Raw genomic sequence first — 15,701 nt, 5'->3', positions numbered from 1 at the left:
CATGGGTAGTGGAGATGTTTAAACTACAACCCACAACTTGGGAATTACTGTGACCCCTGAAAAATGCGTGTGCTATGTTTCCCAAACTCCAGCACACACAGGAAGAAGTGTTCTGGGGTTCTGAGTGTGGGGAGGTTCCTCCAACAGACAGCAGCACCTGGCTTTTAATAGAATCCCTTAGCTTGACTTCCCTAAGTGTTTTCCTAGGCCTAGCAGTAAGCGATGGTGGGGGATGGGCTCTAAAGCCAAGTATTAGCGATTGCATCTCTGTGGGTAGTGGAGGGTTTAAAACTACTTCCCCAACCTTGGAACACCTGTGGCCCATAAAGATGCGTGGAATCTGTTTCCCCACCTCCAGCACACACACGGAGACGTGCTCAGGTATCCTGATTGTGGGGAGGCTCCTCCAAATGACAGCAGCGCCTGGGTTCTCAAAGAATCCCTTAGCTTGTATTCCCTGATGGCATGCCTAGGCTGGAGAGTGGGGGAAAGTGGGGGTTGGGCTCTAAACCAAGTATTAGCGAGAGCCTATCCATGGGATGTGGGTTTTTAACCTACAACCCACAACCATGGAATAAATGTGCCCCCTGAAAGATGCTTTGACTGTTTCCCTACATCCAGCACACACACGAAGATGTGTTCTGGTATTCTGAGTGTGGGGAAGTTCCTCAAACTGACAGCAGCATCTGGGTTCTATTAGTATCCCTTAGCTTCTGTTCCCTGAGTGTTCTTTTAGGCCAGGACATGATTGAAAGCTGGGGGTTGGGCTTGGAGGCCACGTATCAATGAGTGCCCACTGATCCATTTGGGAAGTACTTAGAGGACTTCTCCCTAAACGGAACACCTTTTCCTCCATTCATCTGGGTGCAGTGGGGCTGCACATCTCTCCCACACCTAAGAATGTGTTCTGGAATTCTGAGTGCAGGGAAGTTCCCCCAACTGACATCAGCGCCTGGGTTCTAATTGAATCCGTTTGCTTGTCTTCCCTGATGGAAAGCCTAGGCGGGAGTGCGGGGAACAGTGTGGATTGGGCTCGGAAAACAAGTATTTGCGTTGCCCTCTCTATGGTTTGTGGAGGTGTTTAAACTACATCCCTAATCTGGGAACCCCTGTGCCCCCATAAAGTTCCGTGGAGTCTGTTTCCACACCTCCAGCACACACACGAACACTTGCACATTTATCCTGAGAGTGGGCAGCCTCCTCCATCTGAGAGCAGGGCCTTGGTTCTTATAAAATCGCTTAACTTGTCTACCCTGTTTGGTTGCCTGATACGGAGTGCTGGGGAAAGGGTGGGTTGGGCTCTAAATCCAAGTATTATCGAGTGCTTCTCCATGGGATTTGGAGGTTATTAACCAAAAACCCACAACATGGGAATACCTGTGCTCCTTGAAAAAAGCGTGGACTCTGTATCCCCACCACCAGAACACACATGAAGAAATTTTCTGCTATCCTGAGTGTGGGCTGGCAATTTCAGGTGACAGAAGCGGCTGGGTTCTAATAGAATCCCTTAGCTTGTAATCCCTGAGTGTTTCCGTAGGACTGACTCTGAGAGAAACCTGGAGGTTGGGCTTTGAGGCCAAATAGTAGCGAGTGTCCCCGATGGACTGAGGAAGTATTTAGATGAATTCTCCATAAAGGGAAACACCTGAGCACCCATTCATCTGCGTGGAGTGGGGCTTCAAATCTCCCCACCACACAAGGTTGGGTTCCAGTATCCTAAGGGTGGGGTAGTTCATCCAACTGACATCAGCGTCTTGGTTTTAATAGAATCACTTTGCTTGTCTTCCCTGATGGTTTGCCTAGGCCAGTGTGTGGTTTACAGTGGGATTTGGGATCTAAAACTAAGTATTAGCGTGTGCCTCTCCATGGGTAGTGGAGATGTTTAAACTACAACCCACAACTTGGGAATTACTGTGACCCCTGAAAAATGCGTGTGCTATGTTTCCCAACGTCCAGCACACACAGGAAGAAGTGTTCTGGGGTTCTGAGTGTGGGGAGGTTCCTCCAACAGACAGCAGCACCTGGCTTTTAATAGAATCCCTTAGCTTGACTTCCCTAAGTGTTTTCCTAGGCCTAGCAGTAAGCGATGGTGGGGGATGGGCTCTAAAGCCAAGTATTAGCGATTGCATCTCTGTGGGTAGTGGAGGGTTTAAAACTACTTCCCCAACCTTGGAACACCTGTGCCCCATAAAGATGCGTGGAATCTGTTTCCCCACCTCCAGCACACACACGGAGACGTGCTCAGGTATCCTGATTGTGGGGAGGCTCCTCCAAATGACAACAGCACCTGGGTTCTAAAAGAATCCCTTAGCTTTTCTTCCCTGATGGCATGCCTAGGCTGGAGATTGGGGGAAAGTGGGGGTTGGGCTCTAAACCAAGTATTAGCGAGAGCCTATCCATGGGATGTGGGTTTTTAACCGACAACCCACAACCATGGAATAAATGTGCCCCCTGAAAGATGCTTTGACTGTTTCCCTACATAAAGCACACACACGAAGATGTGTTCTGGTATTCTGAATGTGGGGAAGTTTCTCAAACTGACAGCAGCAACTGGATTCTATTAGTATCCCTTAGCTTCTCTTCCCTTAGTGTTCTTTTATGCCAGGCCATGAGGGAAAGCTGGTTGTTGGGCTTGGAGGCCAGGTAGAAGTGAGTGCCCCCTTATCCATTGAGGAAATACTTAGAGGACTTCTCCCTAAATGGAACACCTTGTCCTCCATTCATCTGGGTGCAGTGGGGCTGCACAGCTCTCCCACCCGTAAGAATGTGTTCTGGAATTCTGAGTGCAGGGAAGTTCCTCCAACTGACAGCAGCGCCTGGGTTCTAATTGAATCCCTTTGCTTGTCTTCCCTGATGGAAAGCCTAGGCTGGAGTGCGGGTTACAGTGTGGTTTGGGCTCCGAAACCAAGTATTTGCGATGACCTCTCTATGGTTTGTGGAGATGTTTAAACTACATCCCTAACCTGGGAACACCTGTGCCCCCATAAAGATCCTTGGAGTCTGTTTCCACACCTCCAACACACACACGAACACTTGCACAGTTATCCTGAGTGTGGGCAGCCTCCTCCAACTAAGGGCAGGGCCTTGGTTCTTATAAAATCGCTTAACTTGTCTACCCTGTTTGGTTGCCTGATACGGAGGGCTGGAGAAAGAATGGGTAGGGCTCTAAATCCAAGTATTAGGGAGTGCGTCTCCATGGGATTTGGAGGTTATTAACCAAAACCCCACAACATGGGAATAATTGTGCTCCTTGAAAAAAGCATGGACACTGTATCCCCACCACCAGAACACACATAAAGAAGTTTTCTGCTATCCTGAGTGTGGGCTGGCAATTTCTGGTGACAGAAGCGGCTGGGTTCTAATAGAATCCCTTAGCTTGTAATCCCTGAGTGTTTCCCTAGGACTAATTCTGAGAGATACCTGGGGGTTGAGCTTTGAGGCCAAATAGTAGCGAGTGTCCCCGATGGAATGAGGAAGTATTTAGATGATTTCTCCATAAAGGGAAACACCTGAGCACCCATTCATCTGCGTGGAGTGGGGCTTCAAATCTCCCCTCCACACAAGGTTGGTTTCCAGTATCCTGAGGGTGGGGTAGTTCCTACAACTGACATCAGCGTCTTGGATTTAATAGAATCCCTTTGCTTGTCTTCCCTGATGGTTTGCCTCGGCCAGTGTGTGGTTGAAAGTGGGATTTGGGATCTAAAACTAAGTATTACCGTGTGCCTCTCCATGGGTAGTGGAGATGTTTAAACAACAACCCACAACTTGGGAATTACTGTGACCCCTGAAAAATGCGTGTGCTTTGTTTCCCCACGGCCAGCACACACAGGAAGAAGTGTTCTGGGGTTCTGAGTGTGGGGAGGTTCCTCCAACAGACAGCAGCACCTGGGTTTTAATAGAATCCCTTAGCTTGAATTCCCTAAGTGTTTTCCTAGGCCTAGCAGTAAGCGATGGTGGGGGATGGGCTCTAAAGCCAAGTATTAGCGAGTGAATCTCTGTGGGTAGTGGAGGGTTTTAAACTACTTCCCCAACGTTGGAACACCTGTGCCCCATAAAGATGCGTGGAATCTGTTTCCCCACCTCCAGCACACACATGGAGACGAGCTCAGGTATCCTGATTGTGGGGAGGCTCCTCCAAATGACAGCATCGCCTGGATTCTTATAGAATCCTTTAGCTTGTCTTCCCTGATTGCATGCCTAGGCTGGAGAGTGAGGAAAAGTGGGGTTTGGGCTCTAAACCAAGTATTATCGAGAGCCTATCCATGGGATGTGGGTTTTTAACCTACAACCCACAACCATGGAATAAATGTGCCCCCTGAAAGATGCTTTGACTGTTTCCCTACATCCAGCACACACACGAAGAATTGTTCTGTTATTCTGAGTGTGGGGATGTTCCTCAAACTAACAGCAGCACCTGGGTTCTATTAGTATCCCTTAGCTTCTGTTCCCTGAGTGTTCCTGTAGGCCAGGCCATGAGGGAAAGCTGGGGGTTGGGCTTGGAGGCCAAGTAGCAGTGAGTGCCCCTGATCCACTGAGGAAGTACTTATAGGACTTCTCCCTAAACGGAATACCTTTTCCTCCATTCATCTGGGTGCAGTGGGGCTGCACATCTCTCCTACACCTAAGAATGTGTTCTGGAATTCTGAGTGCAGGGAAGTTCCTCCAAAGGACAGCAGCGCCTGGGTTCTAATTGAATCCCTTTGCTTGTCTTCATTGATGGAAAGCCTAGGCGGGAGTGCGGGAGAAAGTGTGGTTTGGGATCCGAAACCAAGTATTTGCGGTGACCTCTCTATGGTTTGTGGAGGTGTTTAAACTACATCCCTAACCTGGGAACACCTGTGCCCCCATAAAGATCCGTGGAGTATGTTTCCACACCTCCAGCACACACACGAACACTTGCACAGTTATCCTGAGAGTGGGCAGCCTCCTCCAACTGAGAGCAGGTTCTTGGTTCCTATAAAATCGCTTAACTTGTTTACACTTTTTGATTGCCTGATACGGAGTGCTGGGGAAAGGGTGGGTTGGGCTCTAAATCCAAGTATTAGCGAGTGCTTCTGCATTGGATTTGGAGGTTATTAACCAAAACCCCACAACATGGGAATACCTGTGCTCCTTGAAAAAACCGTGGACTCTGTATCCCCAACACCAAAACACACATGAAGAACTTTTCTGGTCTCCTGAGTGTGGGGAGGCTCCTCCAACTGACAGCAGCACCTGGGATCTAATAGAATCACTTTTCTTGAAATCCCTGAGTGTTTCCATAGGCCGGACTGTGAGCGAAGGTGTGGTTGGACACTAAACCAAATTAATAGCGAGTGCCTGTTTATGAGCAGTGGAAGTGTTTAACTACATCAACAACCTGGGAAAACCTGTGCCCCCAGAAAAATGCGTGGACACTGTTTCCCTCCTCCAGCACACACACGGCATTGGGTTCAGATGTCTTGAGTGTGGGGAGGTTCTTCCCACTAACAGCAGCGCCTAGGTTTTAATACAATACCTTAACTTGTTTCCATGATGGATTGAAAAGGCCGGTGTGCGGGGGAAAGTTGGGATTTGGCTCGAAATCAAGTATTAGCGAGAGCCTATCCATGGGATGTGGGTTTTTGACCTACATCCCACAACCATGGAATACCTGTGCCCCCTGAAATATGCTTTGACTGTTTCCCTACATCCAGCACACACGCGAAGAAGTGTTCTGGTATTCTGAGTGTGGGGAGGTTCCTCCAACAGACAGCAGCACCTGGGTTTTAATAGAATCCCTTAGCTTCACTTCCCTAAATGTTTTCCTAGGCCTCGCAGTAAGCGATGGTGGGGGATGGGCTCTAAAGCCAAGTATTAGCGAGTGCATCTCTGTGGGTAGTGGAGGGTTTTAAACTACTTCCCCAAACTTGGAACACCTGTGCCCCATGAAGATGCGTGGAATCTGTTTCCCCACCTCCAGCACACACACGGAGACGTGCTCAGGTATCCTGATTGTGGGGAGGCTCCTCCAAATGACAACAGCACCTGGGTTCTAAAAGAATCCCTTAGCTTTTCTTCCCTGATGGCATGCCTAGGCTGGAGTTTGGGGGAAAGTGGGGGTTGGGCTCTAAACCAAGTATTAGCGAGAGCCTATCCATGGGATGTGGGTTTTTAACCGACAACCCACAACCATGGAATAAATGTGCCCCCTGAAAGATGCTTTGAATGTTTCCCTACATCCAGCAAACACGCGAAGATGTGTTCTGGTATTATGAGTGTGGGGAGGTTCCTCAAAATGACAGGAGCACCTGGGTTCTTTTAGCATCCCTTAGCTTCTGTTCCCTGAGTGTTACTTTAGGCCAGGCCATGAGGGAAAGCTGGGGGTTGGGCTTGGAGGCCACGTAGGAGTGAGTGCTTCCTGATCCATTGAGGAAGTACTTAGAGAACTTCTCCTTAAACGGAACACCTTTTCCTCCATTCATCAGGGTGCAGTGGGGCTGCATATCTCTCCCACACCTAAGAATGTGTTCTGGAATTCTGAGTGCAGGGAAGTTCCTCCAACTGACAGCAGCGCCTGGGTTCTAATAGAATCCCTTTGCTTGTCTTCCCTGATGGAAAGCCTAGGAGGGAGTGCGGGGGACAGTGTGGTTTGGGCTCCGAAACCAAGTATTTCCGATGACCTCTCTATCGTTTGTGGAGGTGTTTAAACTACATCCCTTACCTGGGAACACCTGTGCCCCCATAAAGATCCGTGGAGTCTGTTTTCACACCTCCAGCACACACACGAACACTTGCACAGTTATCCTGAGGGTGGGCATCCTCCTCCAACTGAGAGCAGGGCCTTGGTTCTTATAAAATCGCTTAACTTGTCTACCCTGTTTGGTTGCCTGATACGGAGTGCTGGGGAAAGGGTGGGTTGGGCTCTAAATCCAAGTATTAGCCAGTGCTTCTCCATGGGATTTGGAGGTTATTAACCAAAAACCCACAACATGGGAATACCTGTGCTCCTTGAAAAATGCGTGGACTCTGTATTCCCACCTCCAGAACACACATGCAGAAGTGTTCTGATATCCTGAGTGTGGGCTGGCACCTTCAGGTTATAGAAGCGGCTGGGTTCTAATAGAATCCCTTAGCTTGTAATCCCTGAGTGTTTCCCTAGGACTGACTCTGAGAGAAACCTGGGGTTTGGGCTTTGAGTTCAAATAGTAGCGAGTGCCCCCCGATGGACTGAGGAAGTATTTAGATGTATTCTCCATAAAGGGAAACACCTGAACACCCATTCATCTGCGTTTAGTGGGGCTTCAAACCTCCCCACCACACAAGGTTGTGTTCCAGTATCCTGAGTGTCGGGTAGTTCCTCCAACTGACATCAACTTCTTGGTTTTAATAGAATCCCTTTGCTTGTCTTCGCTGATGGTTTGCCTAGGCCAGTGTGTGGTTGAAAGTGGGATTTGGGCTCAAAATCTAAGTATCAGCGTGTGCCTCTCCATGGGTAGTGGAGATGTTTAAACTTCAACCCACATCTTGGGAATTACTGTGACCCCTGAAAAATGCGTGGTCTTTGTTTCCCCACCTCCAGCACACACACGAAGTTTACTGGTATCCTGAGTGTGGGGAGGCTCCTGCAACTGACAATAGCAGCTGGGATCTAATTGGATCCATTAGATTGACTTCCTTGATTATTTTCCTTGGCCGGGTTTTGAGCGAAGTTATGGGTTGTGCTCTAAATCCAAGTATTAGCGAGCTCCTATCTTTTGGCAGTGGAGGTGGTTAAAGTATATCCCCAACCTGGGAACACCTGTGCCCCCATTAAGATGTGTGGACACTGTTTCCCTCCTCCAGCACACACACGATATCTGGCTCAGATATTTTGTATTTGGGGAGGTTCCTCCAACTTACAGCAGCGCCTGAGTTCTAATACAATCCATTAACTTTTCTTCACTGATGGCTAGCCTAGGCGGGAGTGCGGGGGACTGTGAGGGTTGGGCTCTAAATCCCAGTATTATTGAGTGCCTCTCCACGGGATTTCAAGTGGTTTAACCTACAACCAATTATTTGGGAATACCTGTGCCCCCTGAAATTTACAAGGACACTGTTTCCCCACCTTCAGCACACACACGATGTGGTGTTCTGGTATCCTGAGTGTGGGGAGACACCTCCAACTGACAGCAGCACCTGGGATCTAATAGAATCCCTATGTTTGACATCCTTCAGTGTTTTCCTAGGCCGGGCTCTGAGCCTAGGTGGGGGTTGGGCTCTAAAGCCAAGTATTAGCGTGTGCCTCTCTATGTTCAGTGGAGGTGTTTAAACGACATCCAAACCTGGGAACACCTGTGCCCTCATGAAGATGCGTGGACACTCTTTCACCACCTCCAGCACACACACGAAAATGTGTTCAGGTATCCTGAGAGTGGGGAAGATCTTCCAAATGACAGCAGTGCCTGGGTTCCAATAAAACCCCTTAGCTTGTATTTCCTGTGTGTTTCCCTACGCCGGACTGCGAGGGAAAGCTGGGGGTTGGGATTGGAGGCCAAGTAGCATCGAGTGCCTCCAATGGACTGAGGAAATATTTTGAGGAATTCTCCCTAACGTGGAACACCTGTGCCCCCATTCTTCTGCGTGGGGTGGGTCTCCACACATCCCCCACACTAAAGGCTGGATTCCGGATCCTGAGTGTGGGGAAGATTCTCCAACTGACAACAGCGACTGGGTTCTAATACAATCCCTAAGTTTGCCTTCCCTGATGACTTGTCTATGCCAGAGTGCGGGGGAATGTGGGGTTCAGCCTCGACAAACAAGTACAATCGAGTGCCTCTCCACGGGATGTGGAGGTCTTTAAACTGCAATCCACAACCTGTGAATACCTGTGCCCCTTGCAAGATGTGTAGGTCTGTTTCCCCAACTCCAGCACACACACGAAGAACTCTTTGGCTATCCTAAGTGTGGGGAGGCTCCTCAAACTGACGGCAGCACCTGGGATCTAATAGAATCTCTTGGATTGACATACCTGATTGTTTCCTTTGGCCGCGATGTGAGTTAAGGTGGGGTTGGGCACTAAACCAAAGTAATAGCGAGTGCCTCTCTATGAGCAGTGGAAGTGCTTACCTACATCCCCAACCTGGGAACACCTGTGATCCAATAAATAAACGTGTACTTTGTTTCCCCACCTCCAGGACACACATGAAGAACTTTTCTGGTCTCCTGAGTGTGGGGAGGCTCCTCCAACTGACAGCAGCACCTGGGATCTAATAGAATCACTTGGCTTGAAATCCCTGAGTGTTTCCATAGGCCGGGCTGTGAGCGAAGGTGTGGTTGGACACTAAACCAAATTAATAGCGAGTGCCTGTCATTGAGCAGTGGAAGTGTTTAACTACATCAACGACCTGGGAACACCTGTGCCCCCAGAAAGATGCGTGGACTCTGTTTCCCTCCTCCAGCACACACACGGCATTGGGTCCAGATGTCTTGAGTGTGGGGAGGTTCTTTCCACTAACAGCAGCGCCTGGGTTCTAATACAATACCTTAACTTGTTTCCATGATGGATTGAAAAGGCCGGTGTGCGGGGGAAAGTTGGGATTTGGCTCTAAACCAAGTATTAGCGAGAGCCTATCCATGGGATTTGGGTGTTTCACCTACAACCCACAACCATGGAATACCTGTGCTCCCTGAAAGATGCTTTGAATGTTTCCCTACATCCAGCACACACGCGAAGAAGTGTTCTGGTATTCTGAGTGTGGGGAGGTTCCTCCAACAGACAGCAGCACCTGGGTTTTAATAGAATCCCTTAGCTTGACTTCCCTAAATGTTTTCCTAGGCCTAGCAGTAAGCGATGGTGGGGGATGGGCTCTAAAGCCAAGTATTAGCGAGTGCATCTCTGTGGGTAGTGGAGGGTTTTAAACTACTTCCCCAAACTTGGAACACCTGTGCCCCATAAAGATGCGTGGAATCTGTTTCCCCACCTCCAGCACACACACGGAGACGTGCTCAGGTATCCTGATTGTGGGGAGGCTCCTCCAAATGACAACAGCACCTGGGTTCTAAAAGAATCCCTTAGCTTTTCTTCCCTGATGGCATGCCTAGGCTGGAGATTGGGGGAAAGTGGGGGTTGGGCTCTAAACCAAGTATTAGCGAGAGCCTATCCATGGGATGTGGGTTTTTAACCGACAACCCACAACCATGGAATAAATGTGCCCCCTGAAAGATGCTTTGACTGTTTCCCTACATAAAGCACACACACGAAGATGTGTTCTGGTATTCTGAATGTGGGGAAGTTTCTCAAACTGACAGCAGCAACTGGATTCTATTAGTATCCCTTAGCTTCTGTTCCCTTAGTGTTCTTTTATGCCAGGCCATGAGGGAAAGCTGGTTGTTGGGCTTGGAGGCCAGGTAGAAGTGAGTGCCCCCTTATCCATTGAGGAAATACTTAGAGGACTTCTCCCTAAATGGAACAGCTTTTCCTCCATTCATCTGGGTGCAGTGGGGCTGCACAGCTCTCCCACCCGTAAGAATGTGTTCTGGAATTCTGAGTGCAGGGAAGTTCCTCCAACTGACAGCAGCGCCTGGGTTCTAATTGAATCCCTTTGCTTGTCTTCCCTGATGGAAAGCCTAGGCTGGAGTGCGGGTTACAGTGTGGTTTGGGCTCCGAAACCAAGTATTTGCGATGACCTCTCTATGGTTTGTGGTGATGTTTAAACTACATCCCTAACCTGGGAACACCTGTGCCCCCATAAAGATCCTTGGAGTCTGTTTCCACACCTCCAACACACACACGAACACTTGCACAGTTATCCTGAGTGTGGGCAGCCTCCTCCAACTGAGGGCAGGGCCTTGGTTCTTATAAAATCGCTTAACTTGTCTACCCTGTTTGGTTGCCTGATACGGAGGGCTGGAGAAAGAATGGGTAGGGCTCTAAATCCAAGTATTAGGGAGTGCGTCTCCATGGGATTTGGAGGTTATTAACCAAAACCCCACAACATGGGAATAATTGTGCTCCTTGAAAAAAGCGTGGACAATGTATCCCCACCACCAGAACACACATAAAGAAGTTTTCTGCTATCCTGAGTGTGGGCTGGCAATTTCTGGTGACAGAAGAGGCTGGGTTCTAATAGAATCCCTTAGCTTGTAATCCCTGAGTGTTTCCCTAGGACTAATTCTGAGAGATACCTGGGGGTTGGGCTTTGAGGCCAAATAGTAGCGAGTGTCCCCGATGGAATGAGGAAGTATTTAGATGATTTCTCCAAAAAGGGAAACACCTGAGCACCCATTCATCTGCGTGGAGTGGGGCTTCAAATCTCCCCTCCACACAAGGTTGGTTTCCAGTATCCTGAGGGTGGGGTAGTTCCTACAACTGACATCAGCGTCTTGGATTTAATAGAATCCCTTTGCTTGTCTTCCCTGATGGTTTGCCTCGGCCAGTGTGTGGTTGAAAGTGGGATTTGGGATCTAAAACTAAGTATTACCGTGTGCCTCTCCATGGGTAGTGGAGACGTTTAAACAACAACCCACAACTTGGGAATTACTGTGACCCCTGAAAAATGCGTGTGCTTTGTTTCCCCACGGCCAGCACACACAGGAAGAAGTTTTCTGGGGTTCTGAGTGTGGGGAGGTTCCTCCAACAGACAGCAGCACCTGGGTTTTAATAGAATCCCTTAGCTTGAATTCCCTAAGTGTTTTCCTAGGCCTAGCAGTAAGCGATGGTGGGGGATGGGCTCTAAAGCCAAGTATTAGCGAGTGAATCTCTGTGGGTAGTGGAGGGTTTTAAACTACTTCCCCAACGTTGGAACACCTGTGCCCCATAAAGATGCGTGGAATCTGTTTCCCCACCTCCAGCACACACATGGAGACGAGCTCAGGTATCCTGATTGTGGGGAGGCTCCTCCAAATGACAGCATCGCCTGGATTCTTATAGAATCCTTTAGCTTGTCTTCCCTGATTGCATGCCTAGGCTGGAGAGTGAGGAAAAGTGGGGTTTGGGCTCTAAACCAAGTATTATCGAGAGCCTATCCATGGGATGTGGGTTTTTAACCTACAACCCACAACCATGGAATAAATGTGCCCCCTGAAAGATGCTTTGACTGTTTCCCTACATCCAGCACACACGCGAAGAATTGTTCTGTTATTCTGAGTGTGGGGATGTTCCTCAAACTAACAGCAGCACCTGGGTTCTATTAGTATCCCTTAGCTTCTGTTCCCTGAGTGTTCCTGTAGGCCAGGCCATGAGGGAAAGCTGGGGGTTGGGCTTGGAGGCCAAGTAGCAGTGAGTGCCCCTGATCCACTGAGGAAGTACTTATAGGACTTCTCCCTAAACGGAATACCTTTTCCTCCATTCATCTGGGTGCAGTGGGGCTGCACATCTCTCCTACACCTAAGAATGTGTTCTGGAATTCTGAGTGCAGGGAAGTTCCTCCAAAGGACAGCAGCGCCTGGGTTCTAATTGAATCCATTTGCTTGTCTTCATTGATGGAAAGCCTAGGCGGGAGTGCGGGAGAAAGTGTGGTTTGGGATCCGAAACCAAGTATTTGCGGTGACCTCTCTATGGTTTGTGGAGGTGTTTAAACTACATCCCTAACCTGGGAACACCTGTGCCCCCATAAAGATCCGTGGAGTATGTTTCCACACCTCCAGCACACACACGAACACTTGCACAGTTATCCTGAGAGTGGGCAGCCTCCTCCAACTGAGAGCAGGTTCTTGGTTCCTATAAAATCGCTTAACTTGTTTACACTTTTTGATTGCCTGATACGGAGTGCTGGGGAAAGGGTGGGTTGGGCTCTAAATCCAAGTATTAGCGAGTGCTTCTCCATGTGATTTGGAGGTTATTAACCAAAACCCCACAACATGGGAATACCTGTGCTCCTTGAAAAAACCGTGGACTCTGTATCCCCAACACCAAAACACACATGAAGAACTTTTCTGGTCTCCTGAGTGTGGGGAGGCTCCTCCAACTGACAGCAGCACCTGGGATCTAATAGAATCACTTTTCTTGAAATCCCTGAGTGTTTCCATAGGCCGGACTGTGAGCGAAGGTGTGGTTGGACACTAAACCAAATTAATAGCGAGTGCCTGTTTATGAGCAGTGGAAGTGTTTAACTACATCAACAACCTGGGAAAACCTGTGCCCCCAGAAAAATGCGTGGACAATGTTTCCCTCCTCCAGCACACACACGGCATTGGGTTCAGATGTCTTGAGTGTGGGGAGGTTCTTCCCACTAACAGCAGCGCCTAGGTTTTAATACAATACCTTAACTTGTTTCCATGATGGATTGAAAAGGCCGGTGTGCGGGGGAAAGTTGGGATTTGGCTCGAAATCAAGTATTAGCGAGAGCCTATCCATGGGATGTGGGTTTTTGACCTACATCCCACAACCATGGAATACCTGTGCCCCCTGAAATATGCTTTGACTGTTTTCCTACATCCAGCACACACGCGAAGAAGTGTTCTGGTATTCTGAGTGTGGGGAGGTTCCTCCAACAGACAGCAGCACCTGGGTTTTAATAGAATCCCTTAGCTTCACTTCCCTAAGTGTTTTCCTAGGCCTAGCAATAAGTGATGGTGGGGGATGGGCTCTAAAGCCAAGTATTAGCGAGTGCATATCTGTGTGCATTGGAGGGTTTTAAACTACTTCCCCAACCTTGGAACACCTGTGCCCCATAAAGATGCGTGGAATATGTTTCCCCACCTCCAGCACACACACGGAGACGTGCTCAGGTATCCTGATTGTGGGGAGGCTACTCCAAATGGCAGCAGTGCCTGGGTTCTAAAAGAATCCCTTAGCTTGACTTCCCTGATTGCATGCCTAGGCTGGAGAGAGTGGGACAGAGGGGTTTGGGCTCTAAACCAAGTATAAGCGAGAGCCTATCCATGGGATGTGGGATTTTATCCTACAACCCACAACCATGGAATAAATGTGCCCCCTGGATGATGCTTTGACTGTTTCCCTACATCCAGCACACACACGAAGATGTGTTCTGGTATTCTGAGTGTAGGGAATTTCCTCAAACTTACAGCAGCACCTGGATTCTATTAGTATCCCTTAGCTTCTGTTCCCTGAGTGTTCCTTTAGGCCAGGCCATGAGAGAAAGCTGGGGGTTGGGCTTGGAGGACAAGTAGCAGTGAGAGACCCCTGATCCACTGAGGAAGTACTTAGAGGACTTCTCCCGAAACGGAACATCTTTTCCTCCATTCATCTGGGTGCAGTGGGGCTGCACATCTCTCCCACACCTAAGAATGTGTTCTGGAATTCTGAGTGCAGGGAAGTTCCTCCAACTGACAGCAGCACCTGGGTTCTAATTGAATCCCTTTGCTTGTCTTCCCTGATGGAAAGCCTAGGCGGGAGTGTGCGGGAAAGTGTGGTTTGGGCTCCGAAACCAAGTATTTGCGATGACCTCTCTATGGTTTGTGGAGGTGTTTAAACTACATCCCGAACCTGGGAACACCTGTGCCCACATAAAGATCCGTGGAGTCTGTTTCCACACCTCCAACACACACACGAACACTTGCACAGTTATCCTAAGAGTGGGCAGCCTCCTCCAACTGAGAGCAGGGCCTTGGTTCTTATAAAATCGCTTAACTTGTCTACCCTGTTTGGTTGCCTGATACGGAGTGCTGGGGAAAGGGTGGGTTGGGCTCTAAATCCAAGTATTATCGAGTGCTTCTCCATGGGATTTGGAGGTTATTAACCAAAAACCCACAACATGGGAATACCTGTGCTCCTTGAAAAATGCGTGGACTCTGTATCCCCACCACCAGAACACACATGAAGAAGTTTTCTGCTATCCTGAGTGTGGGCTGGCAATTTCAGGTGACAGAAGCGGCTGGGTTCTAATAGAATCCCTTAGCTTGTAATCCCTGAGTGTTTCCCTAGGACTGACTCTGAGAGAAACCTGGGGGTTGGGCTTGGAGTACAAATAGTAGCGAGTGTCCCCGATGGACTGAGGAAGTATTTAGATGAATTCTCCATAAAGGGAAACACCTGAGCACCCATTCATCTGCGTGGAGTGGGGCTTAAAATCTCCCCACCACACAAGGTTGGGTTCCAGTATCCTAAGGGTGGGGTAGTTCATCCAACTGACATCAGCGTCTTGGTTTTAATAGAATCCCTTTGTTTGTCTTCCCTGATGGTTTGCCTAGGCCAGTGTGTGGTTGAAAGTGGGATTTGGGATCTAAAACTAAGTATTAGCGTGTGCCTCTCCATGGGTAGTGGAGATGTTTAAACTACAACCCACAACGTGGGAATTACTGTGACACCTGAAAAATGCGTGTGCTGTTTCCCCACGTCCAGCACACACAGGAAGAAGTGTTCTGGGGTTCTGAGTGTGGGGAGGTTCCTCCAACAGACAGCAGCACCTGGGTTTTAATAGAATCCCTTAGCTTGATTCCCTAAGTGTATTCCTAGGCCTAGCAGTAAGCGATGGTGTGGGATGGGCTCTAAAGCCAAGTATAAGCGTGTGCATCTCTGTGGGTAGTGGAGGGTTTTAAACTACTTCCCCCACCTTGGAACACCTGTGCCCCATAAAGATGCGTGGAATCTGTTTCCCCACCTCCAGCACACACACGGAGACGTGCTCGGTTTCCTGATTGTGGGGAGGCTCCTCCAAATGACAGCAGCGCCTGGGTTCTAAAAGAATCCCGTAGCTTGTCTTCCCTGATGGCATGCCTAGGCTGGAGAGTGGGCGAAAGTGGGGGTTGGGCTTTAAACCAAGTATTAGCGAGATCTTATCCATGGGATGTGGGTTTTTAAC

This window comes from Vicugna pacos, unplaced genomic scaffold, assembly GCF_048564905.1.
Source record: "Vicugna pacos unplaced genomic scaffold, VicPac4 scaffold_20, whole genome shotgun sequence".
Lineage (NCBI taxonomy): Eukaryota > Metazoa > Chordata > Mammalia > Artiodactyla > Camelidae > Vicugna > Vicugna pacos.
The sequence above is the reverse complement of the archived record's forward strand: the minus strand, read 5'-3'. Positions refer to the sequence as shown.